The sequence below is a fragment of the Phaseolus vulgaris genome, chromosome 9 (assembly GCF_051622355.1).
Source record: "Phaseolus vulgaris cultivar YP4 chromosome 9, ASM5162235v1, whole genome shotgun sequence".
NCBI classification, from domain to species: domain Eukaryota; kingdom Viridiplantae; phylum Streptophyta; class Magnoliopsida; order Fabales; family Fabaceae; genus Phaseolus; species Phaseolus vulgaris.
In genome coordinates, this window is record NC_143506.1 from 9,576,223 (window position 1) to 9,588,746 (window position 12,524).

General features: G+C 45.4%; 1 pseudogene across 1 annotated transcript; it reads right to left on the reverse strand.

Annotated features, from left to right (window-relative positions):
* Nucleotides 1-279: 279 nt before the first annotated feature.
* LOC137822775 (uncharacterized) lies at nucleotides 280-2,492 on the reverse strand (annotated as a pseudogene). The gene is made up of 6 exons (XR_016515262.1): nucleotides 2,099-2,492; nucleotides 1,739-2,005; nucleotides 1,307-1,458; nucleotides 973-1,078; nucleotides 749-871; nucleotides 280-660 (listed from the first exon to the last, which is right to left on the reverse strand). The product of XR_016515262.1 is annotated as an uncharacterized LOC137822775 (transcript).
* Nucleotides 2,493-12,524: the final 10,032 nt, after the last annotated feature.

Sequence of the window (12,524 nt, forward strand, 5' to 3'; positions counted from 1 at the left end):
TAATTAAAAACAACATAAAAAATTCAATGAAACAAATTATAAAATATGAGATACCTTACATATTTTTAGTCTATTTGATTAATAAATAAAATTAATTACAAAATAGAAAATTGTAGCACTCAAAAACAAAATCTAAAGAAAATTATTGACTTTTACTGGACTTTCATTGGATTTTTGCAATTATTAACATATTAATGAAAACACATTCAATTCAAATTCAGATGTTCTAAATATTTTTTTCAATATAACAGTGCGAATGAAATTTGAACACAATCTCTATGCACACTATCCAATCCTCCATTAATGGTGATTGTAATCAGATGTAAACTAAAATAAGAGTTGTTCCCCCACTACTGTGATTAGTCAACCCATTGCTAAATCAGCAACAATGTTGTCACTTTATACATGACCTAAACTCGTTGTGCATTAAACATTCCAAAACACGCAAATCCAAATCATCATTGAACTTAAGAGATGAGTGTTTGACAGTTTCTGCAGTCTTGAACAAACCAAACTCTAATACTCTATCACACGTTAATTTTCTTAGGCACCCTACAGTCTTGGGGAGTTCTGTCGTAAGGGAGACAAAGGTTGCCTTGCTAAATCTTGATCGTCCAAATCAAACTTCCTCATTGGGCTATTACACTTTCTCTTGTTCGACTGTAAAAGCCAAATAAATATAACTATTAGGCAACCTAGAGAAGTATTTCAGGACTTGATTTTTCTTTTAAATATAAAAACAACTCACCTTGGCTGATGGACTGTGCGTATGTTTCCCATCAGAATCAGGATGGTTCCCTTCCTTGTATAGACTCAATAACCTTTTGTTCTCTTTTTCCAATACATTATTTTCATCAAACAATACTTTGACCTAGGCAAATAATTCAAAGTTAGACATTGATCAATAATCAAATCAAATCATCCAAAACAAAATTAAATGGTACAAAAAAATTGGGACCAATTCAAATTTACCTCCTCCTCGGCTTTGTCAAGGTTAGTTCTCAGATGCTCCTTATCCTTCTCAAGTGATCTGACTTTGGCAACAAGTGACAAAACACTCAGAGAAGATGGGCTTAAGCTACCAAATCCAAAATAAATAAATAAATTAGACTTGAAAAAATGAATTGACAAAAACTAAGAAGGCAATGTGAATAGAAATTGACTTTTGGTTTTACGAACTACATTACTTTTAAGTATAGGGAATAATATGACAGTTAAAATTGGCCAAATGAAAACAGTACCTATGGAGAGTAAAAGGAAAATGAAGTAAACAAAAGAAGAGAATGAGGAGCAGTTGCAGACTCACCCCTTCCAAACCCTCAGCAACTGCTTACAGGACTCATTCTCACTGTTTGCTTGCAAGAATGCATATGTAGAATCATCATCTTTAGTAATAAGTGATGCCAAAACAGAACCAAGTAAATTATTTTCCCCAGACGGACACACAGAAGAGTGAACCTTCATGGAAAAAGCAAATAGCTGGGATCAACACTGGAAACTTCAGGAACTAAAACTTACTAAATCTACCTACCATTTCATGATTAAATCCCCAATCTCTTTATTCTCTCAGCCGTTAAACTGAATAAAAAAGAAGCCTTTGCAATTACACTAAAACCCCTTCAAACCCCCATAACTAACATTCCAATATTTTCCACATCAAATTTACAACCCACAAATTATGTTAGGCAAAGGCATATTAGTTAGACTGTTAGAAAAGAGTGGGAAAAAGATGGTAAACCAATTCATGATGATGCTTATATTTCTTCACTTCATTCTGCATAAAGAGCAAATCCCGTTGCAAATCGAGAACTTGGGATTGCGCCTCCCGTGCCCGTTCATCAGCATCATTCCCAAAATCCATTAAAGCTTCCCTGTCCTTATCATACAGGGCGCACTCATTCTCCAACCGACATCGTTGAGCTACCAATTTATCACACTCCACCGCCAGTCTCTGATTCTCCTCCACGAATTTCTTCAGAGCTCGCGCGTTCATATTCGCTTCAAACTGTTCCAAAAAAACCCAGAGCTCCCATCATCAAATTTCCAAAAGAAATGACAAGGGAAAGATTCAAAAGAAAATCAAGAAAAGCCGCGAAACCTTGAAGCAGCCGATGAGGTGGTCTTTGCGCTTCAATTGAAGTTGAAGGGAAAGTAGACATTCACGGAGACGCCACTGGGAGTCGTGAGATGCTCGAAGCTTGGCCTCTAGGGTTTGAGGCGGCATGGGAATCCCTAAGGAATCGTCGATGGTTGCTTTAATGCAATCGTCTACCGCTGGAGGGAGATCCATTGGCGCAATTGATCGAACCCAACCAAAGCAAGAATTCAGTACAGTGTTTGGATTGAAAAAGATTAGAGAAAAAGAAACACGCTTTACCCTTTATAGGGTGAATGAGTAAATGGTGTGAAGCAGGGACAAGGTGAAGCTTAACCCTGATTTTGGTTGGAAAATCATACCAAAATTGATTCTTTGTGTATCCGCCATTTAATTTGAATGGGCTAGCCGTTAGAATTGTGTTCCCCTTATGCATCTTTTTTGGTGGTCCATGTTCTACAACTTATTATTTTATTCTTTTTATTGCTCTGGTTATTTGCACCCCTGTTTTCCTACGCACACTTCCTTTTTGTATTCATTCCTTTTTTTTAAACATTTTTGTATACAACTAAAGTGATTTGTTAATATATTTTTTAAAATAACGTATTTTTATGATTTGCAGGAATATTCCATATATAATTAAAAAAATAAATAGTTTCAATGTCAAACATTAAATAGTATTAATGAAAAAAATTGAAGTGAAAAAAATAGTATTAATATAAGTAATTATATGAAAAAAATTGAAGTGAAAAAAATAGTATTAATATAAGTAATTATATGCTTACATTACTTTGGAGAAATTAATTCTACAATCACTTATAGATTTTCAACACCTTATGAATTTAGAATGTTGTATTGTTCTATGTAGTTATCTTATTTATTTATTATAGTTAACTATATAGCATTAAAGAAAAAATCACACGTGTGTGCTTGTCTACTAGATATAGTTTTATAATTTATTAGTTTCATTCCATGGAATTTAAGATAAATTGAGTTTTAATATGAATAAAATATAAATTATCACTTCTTAATTTTCATCTTTAATTATCATCAATTCTACAACCATTGCAAAAATAGGTTTATGCAATGCATGAAGTCACTACACAACATTTATTTGAATAAAAATATATTAATAAAATATTATGTTTTTGGATGTTAATTATTGTTATTATATTATTCTCCCCATGATGTCAAATAACAACAGACTAGTGCATTTGAGTACAGATAATTATTGGATGGATTTTTGTTACACTTGGTAATTTTACTGGACAAGTGAGAAACTGTATTGTGAAAGATATACGCAGAATATTTCGCAAGAAAATATTTGATTTATGACATTTTTTAAAATTCAGTTTATAAATATTTTTTAATAAAAAATTTAAAAAATATTTTCAATATATTTATGTAAAATTTTAACACTACCAACCAACAATTTTGTACCAACTTGTTAAATAGAGTCAAAATATCCTCTCAGTAAATATATTAACGAATCATATTTAAATTTATTTTAATAAATTAAATATAAATGAACATAATATTTATCTATAAATTATCTAAACTGATTTTAAGCGCCTAATATTGATTCTATACAATTTAAAAGTAAAGTCTGACCTATTAAATGGAAATTAATTTTAATTATACAAAATCATCATTTATTTATATAAATTAGTGGAAGTACAAAAGTTTGTATGTCAATATTTTTAATGGTGATAAACACAATTATTTTTTTTATAACTATTAATGCAATAAAGAAGATATAAAAAATGAAAAATAAAAAAATATTTTTTCCTTGTTTGTTATTAAAAAAATTATTTATTAAACTACGTGAAAATGTATGTATATTTCTTATTTATCTTACTTGAAATTTTCTTCCAAATATATACATATATAATGCTAAATAAATAAGAATTTAATTTCCATAATTATTTGTAAAAAAAAGTTAATTGTGTTAAAAAAAATATAGTTAACAAACTGTATCACTTTATCAATTAGTGTAGATTTAAGGATATAAGAAATGTACCGTCCCGTATCGGGGCGTTGACTAAGTCAAGGTCAAAGTCAACGGCTGAAGAGTCAAAGTCAACGCAAGGCGTCGCCTAGGTGAAGGCGTCGCCTAGGTGAAGGTGTCGCCCAGGTGAGGGCGTCGCCAGATCAAACAGTGTAAAAACAAGGCAATCACGGTGTGGTTCCCCGATACCCATGGGTAGGAAAGACCATGGAGGGAGCGACGTCGTGGGAAAGCCTCAGGTCTCGATGTCTCGGGAAAGTGATAAAGAGAAGGAAAAGGTGGCTTCAAGGCCATAGTGATAGTACCAGTGAAGGGCAGCCTGACTCGCGAAGTACCCCTGCCGCCCCAGAGACGCCTTCGGGACAGATACGACCCAAGAGGAAGGTCACGCCCAGGATAACCGGGTGCAGGGTGTGAGAGGAAGGCAGATACGCTCTCAGAGTAAGTGGCTAGATACTTGGGGGCATGAGTTGGCACCCAAAAAGCCACCCCTAGCGCAGTAGCACTCCCAAGCAGGAGGACCCACACGTAGAAACGTCCCCAGATGGGCAGAAACGCCCCCAGATGGGGTCATGGCGTCGTGAGGTCCTCCACGTGTACGACAGCCATACCGGAATAGAAACACCCTCTAGTCAGGTGCCAGGTAATTAAAGACATTCAATACAGTTTCCCTTTCGAGCATTCAGGTACTATTGTGGCTCCCAAGCGTTTCAACGTCTTAAATGCGCTACGTTTCGTAATTAAGCGCTTTAATGAGTGCGTTACGTTTGAGATTAAAGGCGCTTTAAGGCGCTTTAAATGCTGGGGACAGTTGAAATAGCGCTGAGAATGTCGGAAAAAGGGTTGGAACCTTTGGCAAATTCAGGAGAAACTCTTTGGTTGCTTGCCCGTGCTTTAAGGTTACGTACAAGTGACTGGAGAATATTTTTGCCTGAAGGAGACAACACACACATATACACATTTCTTTTACCACCGTCAGAGTGCCATACGCGGTGCTCGGATACGTGGGTGGACAGTTGATCCGATCGGTCATCGGTAGTCGATGACGTCAGCAACAGAGAACCACGTGGACCACTCGCAGGGTGACACGTGGACCAGGTGGCAGAGAGGTCAGGGAGACGATCGCCAAGAGCGGTGATCAGTGGTCAGTAACCAAGTGACCACCGACAGATCAGGCGGCAGAGAGGTCGGGGGACAGATCATCCAGAATGGTGATCGGTGGTCAGTAGCCAAGTGGCCACCAACAGACCAGTTCTCAGACTAACGCCTGAAGGCAGAACGCGAGAAACAGATAAACACTGATCAGTCATCGGGTATTGTCATCGGGGTCTCGTGTTACACGCAGTTAAACTGAGAATGAGGTTCCCAGCGAGAGCGTTACGCATGGATCTCGCATGAGCACACCTCAGGGAATCATGCACGAGAGTGGCCTGAGGGAACTAGTAAACCAGTCAGTGGTTGGTGATTCCCTCAACCCATTACGTGCATGGCATCGTGAAGGGTAAGCCGTATACGCAGAGAGCAACGTTTGGTGAGTGTGCCTAGACCATCCACACCCGACGTTCTCCCAAGAGTATGCGATCTGCCCAGATAAGAGAAACATCCTAAGTTACTCCGCAAGGGCGTAACTTAGGCACACAAAGAGAAAGCGCTAGGGCCCTTCCAGTAAGTGACACGTGTGTGGTTAGATGTGAGTTGCAGGCCTCCACGTGTCATCATCTGAGAGGGGTGCGGTCCAAACAAAGGAGCACTCCGTACCACTAAAGGTACAGACAGGCGCAGCCAAGCGCAGAGACGCGCAGACATGCACAGACTCTCACGCTCCCCACTGCTGATTCTGAAGGTACGCTTTCTCTGAAAAGCATAACAGGGTTCTGACACATGCCAGAAAAGCATAACAGAATTTTGTTATGCCCAGAAGCAGGGAAGGAGAGATAAAAGAGAGAATCAGGGTGAGAGTGAGGGAGATACGAAAAACAGAGAGCAAGAGTTTTACACACACACTACTAGTTTTCTAGTCTTTGGTGGTTCTGTGGACTAACTTGATCGTCGGAGTGCAAACGGCCGCTAGAGGCGCCGTCTGTGTGTTTTGCAGGCCGCGTTTGGAGCACCAAGAGAAGGTTTTGAGGGTGATTCTGCAGAAGACGCAGTCGCGTTGACAGGGCGGAGAGTGCTACGAAGCGATTCCTCCACGTTCGAGTTGCCGGCAGGATCATTTGGCGCCCACCGTGGCGCTCGAGTGAATCGTTGTCCCATACATACTACAGTTTTAAAGATTTACCAGAGTCTTATCAGTTTCGATTGATAGAGAAAGATGCCTAGAAACAGACAACCATCACCTGCGCCATCCGCTGATGAAGGAGCTGTGACAATGGCGCAGGTCCTGGAAATGGTGCGCACGCTGCAGGATAACGCCGCAGCGTCAAAGGTTGAACAAGAGAGGATGCAGACGGAGTTAGCTGCGTCGCAAAGCAGGAACGACGAGCTGAATCGCGTCAATGAGGAGTTGAGAAGGACGCTGCAAGCGCAGAGGGAACACGTGGTTGACGAAAGGGTGTCAAGGATGCCCTCACCTCCAAGAGTGTTCCCCATGCCATTCTCCCCTGAGATCATGGGAACCATGGTGCCTCCCAACCTGGTGGGGGTGAAGGCATCGTTCAAGGGGGTAGAAGACCCGGAGGCGCATCTGACGGCGTTCCACACCCAGATGATGTTGTCTGGGGGTTCAGACGCTGTCTACTGCAAAATGTTTATGAGTACGCTCAGCGGAATCGCCATGGAGTGGTTCGTAAGCCTACCAGAAGGACACATCACGTCTTTCTCCCAGTTCTCGAAGTTCTTCACTGAGCAATACATCGTCAACAAGGCACCTGCAGTGGTGTCCTACGATCTGTTCGACGTGCGCCAATACCAGGGGGAGTCGCTGAAGGACTACCTCAACCGCTTTGGGGCACAAGTAGTTAGATTACCCAGCAAAGATGAAGATATGCTGGTGCACGCGTTCAAGAAGGGAGTGCTGCCTGGCCCCTTCAGCGAGTCTCTCATCAGGAGTCATCCCAGCACCTTTGCAGAGATCCGACGACGTGCGGTGGCGCACATAGTGGCAGAAACAGAGGTTTCTGAGAAGAGAGGAAGTGTTGCACCACCAAGACCGCGTGGAGGGCAAGGAAAGCCACAACAAGCAAGAGTGCATGAGGCCAAGGAGGGGAAGAAGGTGCGGGAAAAACCTCGTCCCTATGCACCAGGCAAAGACCAGAGCAGGGGGCGTGCAAGGGAGAATAATGCACCCCCGAGATACAACTTCATGGTGGGATTGGCGGATCTCATCGCCCTTCCTGCCGTAGCAGCAAGACTACGAGTACCAGAGAAGACAGATAAGGTACTTGGAAGGAAGAAGAATGAATGGTGTGAGTTTCATCAGGCCTTTGGCCATACACTTCATTCCTGTTTGGCGCTGGGACACCAACTGGCAGAGTTGGTGAAGTCTGGTTTTCTAGCAGATTACCTGCGTGAGCCGCAGGGTGATCGCGCGTCAGGATCCCAGACTGGAGAACAGCAGCATGAAGTCCCTGTGCATGGAGAAGTGCAGACGATCGCGGGAGGCTTCTCTGGTGGGGGATGCACAGCTTCACAAAGAAGGAGATACGCTCGATCGGTGATGGCGGTAGATGCAGTGAATGGGAGTCATTACCCTGAAGTGGACATTATCTTCAGGAAAGCTGATCTACGGGACGTTGTCCCACACGACAACGACCCTGTGGTCATTTCTCTCATCACTGCGGGAAGGCGAGTGCACCGAGTACTCGTTAATCAAGGAAGTTCGGCAGACGTCATGTTCTGGCCAACATTCAACAAGTTACAGTTATCCCCTGACCAGCTAAGACCGTATACTGGTTGTCTCTACGGTTTTGCAGGGGATCAGGTAGAGGTGCGGGGATACATCGAGCTGAGGACAACGTTCACTGACGGAACGACAGCCCGCACTGAAAAGATAAAGTACCTGGTGGTGAACGCCCCTTCTGCGTACAATGTCCTGTTGGGGAGGCCAACACTCAATAGACTGGGCGCAATACCATCGACAAGGCATATGAAGTTGAAGCTGCCGTCGATGGAGGGGACCGTGATAACCATCAAGTCGGATCAGGCTGAGGCAAGACGCTGTTATGAGAACAACTTGAAGCAAAAGAGAAGTGTGTGCCACGTCACCACAAAACCACCACCAGGCGTGCGCGAAGAGCGATCGGTGGTCAGGGAGACACAGGGCGCTCAGAGGATGGAGGATGCTGCGGTGGGGGGCTCCCAGGTAGCCCAAGTTGAAGAAGAAGAGGGAGGCGCGATCACCCCTCGCGAGTCAGGGATCGCGAGGGCGGTCATCGCCAGCGAGAGAAGGCCCCACCCAGCTGAGGGATGGGTCGAAGTGGACGTCGGGGGAAGAAAGTTCAAGTTAGGGGGATCCCTCGCTGAAGAAGAGCGAATGCTGATCATGGGTGTGATTGAGAAGCACATGAATGCCTTTGCATGGTCAGCATCCGACATGCCAGGAATCGACCCCGATTTCCTCTGCCATCGTCTGTCGATGGACCCCATGGTTCGACCTGTGCAACAGAGGCGAAGGAAATTCAACGAGGAGAAGAGGAAGGTGATCCACGACGAAGCGCAGAAGCTTCTTGCCGCAAGGCACAACAGAGAAATCCAGTACCCCGAGTGGCTAGCGAATGTGGTACTGGTTCAAAAGGCAAGCGGCAAGTGGAGAATGTGCGTGGACTTCACTGACCTCAACAAGGCGTGCCCCAAGGATTCTTACCCCTTACCCAGCATAGATGCCCTAGTTGATAGCGCTTCGGGGGGAAAGCTACTCAGCTTCTTGGACGCTTTCTCGGGGTATAACCAGATCAGGATGCACCCAATGGATGAATGCAAGACTGCGTTCATGACGGAACGGTCGTGCTATAGCTACAAGGTCATGCCATTCGAGTTAAAGAATGCGGGGGCCACCTACCAGCGGCTCATGGACAGGGTGCTCTCGCCCATGCTGGGAAGGAACGTACACGCCTATGTAGATGATATGGTGGTTACGTCCGTAGAGAAGAAGCATCATGCAACTGATCTGGAAGAGCTATTCACCACCATTGCCAAGTACAGGCTGAAGCTCAACCCTGAGAAATGCATTTTCGGTGTGGAGGCTGGGAAGTTCTTGGGTTTCCTCTTGACAGAGCGGGGAATCGAAGCTAACCCGGAGAAGTGTGCGGCGATCGTGGCAATGAGGAGCCCAACGACGGTGAAGGAGGTGCAGCAGCTCACCGGTCGCTTGGCAGCTCTGTCCCGGTTTATGTCCGCTGGAGGGGAGAAAGGCCACCCATACTTCCAGTGTCTCAAACGCAACAGCAGATTTCTCTGGACACAGGAGTGCGAGGAGGCCTTCGTCAAGTTAAAGGGGTACCTGGCGAGCCCACCAGTCTTGCGGAAACCCCAGGTAGGCATCCCTCTTCGTCTATATTTTGCTGTGACGGAGAGAGCAGTCAGCTCGGTCCTGGTGCAAGAGCAGAGCCAGGCCCAGAGGCCTATTTACTTCGTGAGTAAAGTGCTGCAAGGCCCTGAAACGAGGTACCAAGCCCTCGAGAAGGCTGCTCTAGCGGTGGTGTTTTCAGCCAGAAGACTCAGGCATTACTTCCACAGCTTCACAGTGGTGGTAATGACTGATCTGCCTATCCAGAACGTATTGAAGAAACCTGATGTAGCAGGCAGGATGGTCAAATGGGCAGTAGAATTGTCAGAATTTGATATTCAGTACGAGCCCTGAGGACCGATCAAGGGGCAGGTGTTCGCGGACTTTGTAGTCGAGCTATCATCAATCGCGACACCTGCAGAAGGGCTAGATTTCCGATGGGTGTTATCGGTGGATGGCTCCTCTAATCAGCAGGGAAGCGGCGCTGGAGTCATCCTGGAAGGACCAAATGGGGTACTGATCGAGCATTCCCTCCGCTTTGCCTTCAAAGCTAGCAACAATCAGGCGGAGTATGAGGCCCTGATCGCAGGAATGTTGCTAGCAAGAGAAATGGGAGCAAGAAATCTGCTGGCCAAGAGCGATTCGTTACTGGTCACCGGGCAGGTTACGGGGGAGTTCCAAGCAAAGGATCCCCAGATGGCAGCCTACCTGGAGTATGTGCAGCTCCTGAAGACGTCCTTCACCGAGTTTGAGTTAGTGCACGTGCCAAGAGAGCAAAATGCCCGAGCAGACCTGCTTGCCAAGCTGGCTAGCTCAGGCAAGGGGGGGAAGCAGAGGACTGTCATTCAGGAGACCCTAAAGGTGCCGCGCGCGTTCGTATCAGACAACCAGGTGCTTCATGTATACAAGTCAATGGAGCGTCTAACGATCGGTCATCGGTCGTTGACCCAAGAAACGCTAAGAGCACCGAGGGTGAGATCGCGACCCTCAAAGACCGATGAGTTGATGGAGGTCCATGCGGAGAAGGAACCCGACACCTGGATGACGCCATACCAGCTATACTTAGAAGATGGTGTACTCCCGCTCGATCTGGCAGAAGCAAAAAGAATAAAAAGGGGTTCAAGTAAGTTTACTCTTATAGATGGAAGCCTATTTAGATTTGGATTTTATCACCCTGTGCAGATCTGTGTACACGGCGAGCAATGCACCAGACTCATGTCTGAGCTGCACGAGGGGGTGTGCGGAAGCCACGTAGGTGGTCGAGCTTTGGCAAGTAGAGTACTCCGCGCGGGGTACTACTGGCCAAAGCTGAAGGAAGATTGCATAAGGTTTGCTTAGCGATGCAAACAGTGTCAACTGCATGCAGACTGGCACAAGGCACCCTCTGAGGAGTTGAGGTCCATCCATAGCCCGTGGCCATTCCATACATGGGGGATTGACATCCTAGGACCCTTTCCCTTGGCGACAAGGCAGATGAAGTTCCTCATCGTGGCCATCGAGTATTTCACCAAGTGGGTGGAGGCAGAGCCAGTCGCACACATCACCGCACAGAAAGTCGAACACTTCGTCTGGAAAAACATTGTCTGCCGCTTCGGAATACCCAAGAGGCTGGTTTCCGACAATGGCACCCAGTTCACAAGTCATCAGCTGAGGAAGATGTGTGAAGAGTTAAAGATACAACAGGTCTTCGCTTCAGTGGAGCACCCACAAACCAATGGGCAGGTGGAGTCAGCAAATCGAGTACTGCTCAGGGGGCTGAAGCGAAGACTAGACAAGGCCAAAGGAGGCTGGGCAGAGGAGGTCCCAAGAATTGTATGGTCTTATCACACCACCCCACAGTCCAGCACCCATGAGACACCCTTCAGCCTTGTCTATGGGACAGACGCCATGATTCCTGTGGAGATACAGGAGAGCTCCCCCAGATTCCTGAACTTCGTTGTTGAAGAGTCCAACGAAGAGCGTAAGGTAAATCTGGATTTGCTAGACGAAGTGCGAGAAGAGGCCAGAGTCAGTGCTGAAGCTGTGAAGAGAAGAGTAGAGCGGAGGCACAACTCTAAAGTGAGGCCCAGGCGCTTCCAGGAAGGTGATCTGGTGATGAGAAAGGCGCATCAGAATGACATGCAGAACAAGTTATCCCCAAAGTGGACAGGTCCGTACAGAGTGGTGGAGACATTGGAGAACGGAGCCTATCGCCTAGAGACTTTGGAAGGAGGAGCAATCCCCAGAACGTGGAATGCCACCCATTTAAAATTTTATTTCAGTTAAAGTTGTACAGTAATGGCGTTCTCGCGCTAAAAGATACATGCTTTGTATGTGGTGGAAACAGTTGAACAGACAAGGGGGCACTCTTTTCCCTAAGGAGGGTTTTTAACGAGGCCACCCAATTAAAGAAAAATTTCCAGCATATCAAGTGTGCTCAAGTATTAAAGTTAAAATCCTCCTTGCCCCAGGTGCGAGTGCAGGTGATTGGTTGGGCCCTACTTGCCCTAGGCGCAAGTACTGGCACCGATCTAAGTCTTCCTCACCCCAGGAGTGAGCGCAAGCAGTTAAATGTTTGAAAGGCCAGGGGTGCTAGTAAGACCAAGGGAGGGAAAGGAAAGGTTTTGACAAAACGTCCTTACCCACTTGGCATGCACCAATATTGGCCCAGTAAGACTCTCAGTCCGAAACCCTTCTCACCCCAGGAGTGAGGCAGGGAACGAGCGACTCAACCCGCCAAAGGGTGATGACCTTGGGGAAAGTAAGAGGGGTTAGCGAGAAACACTTTTCTTTCCCCAAGACGAGGCATCACCTTGAGTGATCGATGTCAAAGTCCTCTATGCACTTAGCGCTAGAGCGACAGAGAAAGCTAAGTAAAGACTAAGGAACGATCACTGATGAGTCGTCAGTAATTGGCTAGTGGTGCAAAGCAGCGCACGAGGACTGTTAAACACCAAGCTGAGGGAATAGCCAGTCGTGATCAAGTAGAAGCGAAA